The sequence below is a fragment of the Vanessa cardui genome, chromosome 1, assembly GCF_905220365.1.
Source record: "Vanessa cardui chromosome 1, ilVanCard2.1, whole genome shotgun sequence".
Taxonomy (NCBI): Eukaryota; Metazoa; Arthropoda; class Insecta; order Lepidoptera; family Nymphalidae; genus Vanessa; species Vanessa cardui.
In genome coordinates, this window is record NC_061123.1 from 179,621 (window position 1) to 186,621 (window position 7,001).

General features: G+C 36.3%; 1 long non-coding RNA gene across 1 annotated transcript; it reads left to right on the plus strand.

Moving 5' to 3' along the window:
- The first annotated feature begins 204 nt into the window (after positions 1-204).
- LOC124531625 lies at positions 205-6,257 on the plus strand. The gene is made up of 3 exons (XR_006966595.1): positions 205-516; positions 601-721; positions 5,727-6,257. It is a non-coding gene; the product is annotated as an uncharacterized LOC124531625 (long non-coding RNA).
- The last annotated feature ends 744 nt before the right edge of the window (positions 6,258-7,001 follow it).

Below are 7,001 nucleotides of genomic sequence, written 5' to 3' on the forward strand. Positions count from 1 at the left end.
ACAATACAAAACAACACAATGATCTTAACATGTCCTAAAAGGTGTACCATTCAGCTTCCAAGTTGGGTTCCAAGAACCCAACGCTGATTTTCAATGGTACCCTGTGTGGTTGTGACGGGTTGTGACAATATATGATAATATATTATAAAAAAATAAATAAATAAATAAATAAAAAATAAAAAAATCTACAATTTGAATGTACATACAATATACACATAATAACAATACATAACTATAAATATATAAATACATACATATTTTATGAACCCATTAGCTAATGACAATTTTGTTCCATTAGCTAATAATCGTTCGGGGGGTGACGGGGGAAGGAATGCAAGGCCTCCCGCCTCAGTGAGGCGCGCGCGCCGGCAGTGTATCGACGCTGTCACGCATCCTTCTATTGCGTATTACTTTCAGTTATTTACTGTTTCCCGTAATAAAATACAAAATAAAACAAAAAACTATATAATATAAAATCTAATGAGCTTAATCCGAAAGTTGTAATTTGTTAAAACGGTAAGTTGAATATCCAATTATTATATCTTACGTAACTCAATTGTATGCTTTATTATATAATTATCTGTCATTCAAACCATACAGCACAATATGTACGACCACGAAGAAGTCGTACAAAAAAAAAAACAAGAAAGCAAATAGCAGCCTTTGCAGCAGCGCGTTGCTAGACCAATCTGAGCTATAAGCTACGGAGCCATACCTTTAGGTAAGATATAAATAATTATTATAATAAATATTAAATTATTAAATTAAATTATACCTATAACATATATACTACAAGTATTTATATTATAATAATAAAAATTATTCATATAACGAGATAAATATATATATATATATATATATATATATATATATATATACACATATACACACATACATATAAAAAATAAAAAATCACTTTATTTCCAGAACCAAAATTCCAATTTTACAAACACTTATTATTTAATGACTTTACTACTTCAAATCGACAAATAGGAACTTAAAAAAACTAAAACAAAGACCTTAACTTAATATTCTTAATATTCTGAGCACAAGCTTGACCGCACAATAACCATTAGCATACCCCTTGATGATGTGTGTGTATTTCGGACCAATGCTCTAACAAATATCCTACATTAATGCTCGAGCATGCCTTTACTAATGAATTATTGCTTTGAGTATATCTTTTCCAGGTGCTCGCAATTCTTACACGCATCAGTGCCCAGAAACCGTGTACTCTCCTTTCAGTGAACATTTCTGATGCGCTACAGTATCGTGGTAGTCCGAACAGTAATCGAAAGGCGTTGTTATATTCCACCCGCATAGCGTTAATGGCACTTTGTGTGTATTTGATCCACAATTCGGCTGTATAGAGACACATACAATAGGTACGAAATAATATAGATTTCACCTCATCAGTGCATAGTCTGAATCTTCGTGATATCATGTTCGCGCGTATAGTTATCGCTCTCCTTTGCCTGTTGATATCATCGACATCTGAGAGATCGTCCCTTATTATATGCCCTAAATATTTTATAGATGACTCAATCTCAATAGCCTTTCCATAAAGCCGAACTTGCGGTATTGCATCCGGCCCATTTCTATGTTTAAATACTAGTAGCTTAGTTTTCTGAACATTGTACAACATATTATGTTCCTCAGCATATTTTTCACATTCTCCTATTAGAATTCTTAAGGCTCTGATGCTGGGCGCTAGTAGCACCATATCATCTGCGTACGCAATGTGATTGATGCAGGTATTGTTTATATGACAACCGACTTTCGTTGCCAGTAGCTTCTCGCTTAATGCATCCATGTACACATTAAACAGACTAGGCGACATGGCTCCACCTTGCCTGACTCCAGTGCTCAAGAATGTCGGGTCAGATGTATGGGTGCCCCACCTTATGACATTCGTTTGTTGTCCATGCCAAAATTTTAAGATATTAATTATATATTCTGGTGCTTGTCTTTCGTGTAGTTTATTCCAGAGGTTTGTATGAGATACTCTATCAAAAGCCTTACTGAGATCAAGAAAGCAGCCGTATATCGTCGTTCTTCTTTTATTATAGTAAGATATTGTCTGTTTAAGAGTGAAAATTGCAGTGTCGGTAGATGTACCGGGTTTAAATCCCATTTGGTGGTCTTTTGTATGTAATTTTTTCTTTAGGTGAGCAAAGATTACTTTTTCAAAAACTCTTGCGATCGCAGTAGCTAATGATATAGGGCGATAACTCGAGAGAAGAGACATATCAAGCTGTCTGTGCTTAAGTAATGGCACTACAGTGGTTTTCATCATCTCGGTTGGTATGTAACACATAGTGAGGCATGCGTTGAACAGAGCGGCGAGCAGTGTCGGTAGGTAGGAGCCTGAATATATCAAATGCTCAGCCACTAGGCCGTCATGTCCTGCCGCCTTATTTCTGTTCTCATATTGGATAATTTTATCGACCTCGTAGGTGGAAATAGGAATGATTCTACAAGACATAGGTGTTTTGTCTGCCTGGTGACTAGTTGTGAACCCAAAATGGCTGGCAAATTCCTTAGCTATCTCTCTTTCGTCCGTTTTTCCGTTAACTTCAACAGCCAACGTCTTGTTGTTTGTCTTCATAGCTTTATTTGTCTGTCTCCAGAAGCTATTAAAGTTCTTATTGTGAAGACTCAGCGCTATCCTGCTGGCCTTGATTTCCTCGGAATCTCTCAAGCACTTTTTATACTCTCTTTTGAAAACTTTCTTAGTACTTGACCTTTTCTCAGCCACCACCCCGGTCAGAGGTCTACCTATGGTAACCCAATTGATAAAAGCCTCTTTTGATATTGCATAGGCCTGTTTAACCCGCTCATTCCATCCTGGTATTTTGCGCTTCTTCGATCCGTTTAATGGTTTAAGGGTAGTCTTCACCCTTAAACCATTAAACGGATCGAAGAAAGTAGACCTCTGACCGGGGTGGTGGCTGAGAAAAGGTCAAGTACTAAGAAAGTTTTCAAAAGAGAGTATAAAAAGTGCTTGAGAGATTCCGAGGAAATCAAGGCCAGCAGGATAGCGCTGAGTCTTCACAATAAGAACTTTAATAGCTTCTGGAGACAGACAAATAAAGCTATGAAGACAAACAACAAGACGTTGGCTGTTGAAGTTAACGGAAAAACGGACGAAAGAGAGATAGCTAAGGAATTTGCCAGCCATTTTGGGTCGATATGCAGCTGCCCTTAGAGACGAAACTATCTGCACATAATTATTGTCTATTAACTTTATCGCTTCTTCTAGACTTAATTGTGTAATGTTAGTGACGTCTAACGGTTTAATTTTATGCAACATGAGATCTGCTTCTCTTGCGTATTTTATTAATTCTTGGTCACTTTTTGCCTTCCAAGTGATCGGCAAAGTTTTTGGCGTTTCTCTGAAGCTTTTGGCACGGTTAAGGTGCTTTAAATTCAGTCTAATTGACAGCGGCCTGTGATCAGACCAGTCGACATTATAATCTATCGATATTGAATTAATATGGCTTTTCAATGAGTAAGATATTATACAATGATCAAGCCATGATGTGGAGTTATGTGCATCGCTAAGAAAGGTATATGAATCCTTCGGCATCTCATCTATATCTATACAACTAAACATGTTTTCGTTCGCGAACTGTAGTAATTCTTTGCCGAAGAATCTCTGCGGATCTGCATTAAAGTCTCCCATAATTATACAATTGTGACATTCTTTATCATCAGCAATTGTAATTATTTTACTTAAACAATCAGAAAATTCTTCTAAATTGTCATTACATTCGGTAGGCATATACACGGTAATGAGCAATATGCTTGTATCGACGCCTTTAATATGTATAGCAGCTAGCCTTGGTGAATCGCATTCTACTGGTGTTGCATTAATATTTTTATGCCACAATATTGCTACTCCGCCGTAGGGTCGCCCATGATGTGAATTTGCAAGGTTCATGGCAGAGGTTCCCAAAGTATAGAAGTTGGGATTAATATTATCTAATAAACTTAATTCATCAGAGTGTAACCAAGTTTCCTGTAATAAAATAATATCTGAGTTTTTACCTAAATCTTGTATGAATTTCTGTGTACGTTTAAACCCTTTACAATTTGTCGTAGTAATTTTAAGATTTGATATAGACGTCATTCTTTCGATTTCCACCCCCTCGATACTCTGTACGGTCTGAAAACGATTCCTTCGGGCCAAAAGTCTTCATTTAAGGCTACCTTATAATCATTCTTCTTAACTACGAGTTTAAACGAACGAAAGTTTGTTGGCATTTTTGATTGTAAAACTTCTACTCCCAAGGCTTCTATACCTTTTTCAGTAAGATATTCTTTTATGTCATCTTCTGTAGTAGACGACTGAAACCTGGAGACATATATGTTGAATGTCATGTCCGCCACTTTTAATTTTATATTGTTGTTTTTACTCGTGCCATGCATATTAGGAATCCTCTTTCTCTTTCTTTGTACTTTAGTAAACCCATCATCATCAACTTCTTTTATGTTTTCATTTGTATTTGATATAGAATTATTCTTTGAAGGCAATTTGTTTGGGAACCGCAGACTGCTTTGCGAGCGAGGCATATCGCTATATGTATAATCCTTATTAGCGCCGCCTTTGGTTGTGACAACTTGTCCCTCCTTGACCAATGCTGCGTAAGAGGGTGTGGCCTTGACCGTTGAAGGCGACGCCTCCTGCGTGTACGCATTAGCGTGCGCATTAGAGGCGGGGTCAGATCGTTGACACTGCATGGGGTTAATGACCTCTTCTCTGGTCTGTGACTCATGTCTCGCAACAGTTATTGCACTTTGTTGCATGTTTTTATTTAAAACTTTTAATGATTTAAATTCGTTGTTTAACCTGTTAGTTTCTTGTTGTAGTATTAAGATTTGAGATCTGATTGTAGATAGGTTTTTCAAAACACATGTCACATCCAGGTGGTCGAAAGTGACAGGTGGGACACGTGAAAGGTCTTTCGCCACAAAAATAGGCATATCATCGGGATCCGTCTCTTTTAACACTTTCACCATATCAGTTATGTCTTTATCCTTCTTTTTGTCCCCCTTCCGATTAATCTTCTTTATAGTTGTATATTCGTAAACAATAGATTTTGCCTTTTCTATCTCTTCTTCATTAAACCATGATGCCGCAATTTGTATCAGACTTATCTCGTCTAATACATCACACTTATTTTGAAGAAATGTTAACAGTTCATTAACTACAATTTTACATGAATCGCACATGTTTATTACGGGTCTTTTGCACTCATTGCTGCACTACGACGAGTAACTCACGAAACTTTTTCACAAGAGGCGCAACACGTCCGCTCGCTACGACGATCGCGCGTCGTTAATACACAATCTGTTACTTTAACAATAAAATCATGTACATATACATATATATATATATATATATATGTATATATATATATATACACATATATACACATACATATATATATATATATATATATATATATATATATATATATATATATATATATATATATATATATATATAAACCAACTTGGTCTACACATATATATCATTTTGATATATGCATACTACAATTGTATTTACTATTAATTGCATAATAGTTAACTAAATTAAAAGAAGAAAAGAAAAAAAAAAGAAAAAAAAAAAAAAAATAATAATAAAAAACAAATTATGACTGAAGCTGTAGATTACGTAAATATGATTTGTATCTAAAACGAAATATATTAATGGTTTCCAGGATCCGAAGGGGAGGCGGCAGATTGTTCCAGCACTTCGTCGCTGCATAGCGGAAACTACCACGAAACGCTGCTGATCGATGAAGAGGCACGCTAAGCATATAAGACGACGCCCTCGTGGGATATGTTTTGTTACTTTCTTTTGCCCAACGCAACTTACTGTATAGATATAAAGGTGCTTTATTTTGAATAACGCCAAATAGGAGGGTAGCAAGATGTAATTGCCTTCGGTATTCCATCTTAATCATCCGTGCGGTATTAAGGTATGGGGATACATGTGCGCGAGGCGGAATGTGGAAACAATACCTGAGACATGCATTTTGTACTCGTTGTATTAGGTTTTTTGAGCGAGCTAGCAGTCTGGGTCCTAGAACGGCATCAGCATAATTAAGTTTAGACAATACCAGGCTATCACAAAGTTTAATTCGCATGTCTTTACTAAGAACATCTCTTATCCTATACAATACTTTTAATCTGTAAAAGCAATTACGAACTGTATTAATGGTGTGCTTTTCGAATCTCAATTCCTCATCGATCAACAAACCCAAGTTTCGCGCTTCTTTCATGCGCTCGATTTTCTTTCCTTTAATTTGTATGTTAGGGGTTAAGTTACCGATTAGATTGATTTGTTTCTTCGTTCCTAATATGATATACTTAGTTTTGTCCGGATTCAGTACGAGATTATGAGATTCTGACCATTGCGTAATATAACTCAAGTCATCATTCAACTTTTGAATAGCCACGCTAGCTTCAGATGGCTTAAACGATATATAAATTTGTATATCATCAGCGTAAATGTGGTATTTACAGTGTTTAATGCTGTTAACAATGTCGGCACAATATAGCGCAAAGATAATCGGTCCTAGTATAGAGCCTTGTGGAACGCCTGTATTAACCGCGCTACAATCTGAGAGCACCCGGGAACCGTTTCCATTAACTACCTCAACCATTTGTTCGCGATTACTTAAATAACTTGCAAACCATTTAATAGTTTGACAACTGAATCCGTAATATTTTAATTTGGACAATAACAGAGCTCTATCAATGGTATCAAAGGCACGAGAAAAATCTAGTAAAACAAGAATCGTTCCCTCGCCTACGTCCATGCCGCATAGAACATTGTCTGTAACATCCAGTAGCGCAGTAGTGGTGCTGTGATGTTTACGAAATCCAGATTGCACAAGTGGTAAAACATTATTATTCTCTAAGAATCGTGTCAGTTGGTTACATACGATTCTTTCCAATATTTTGGATATGCAGGGTAAAATGCTAATAGG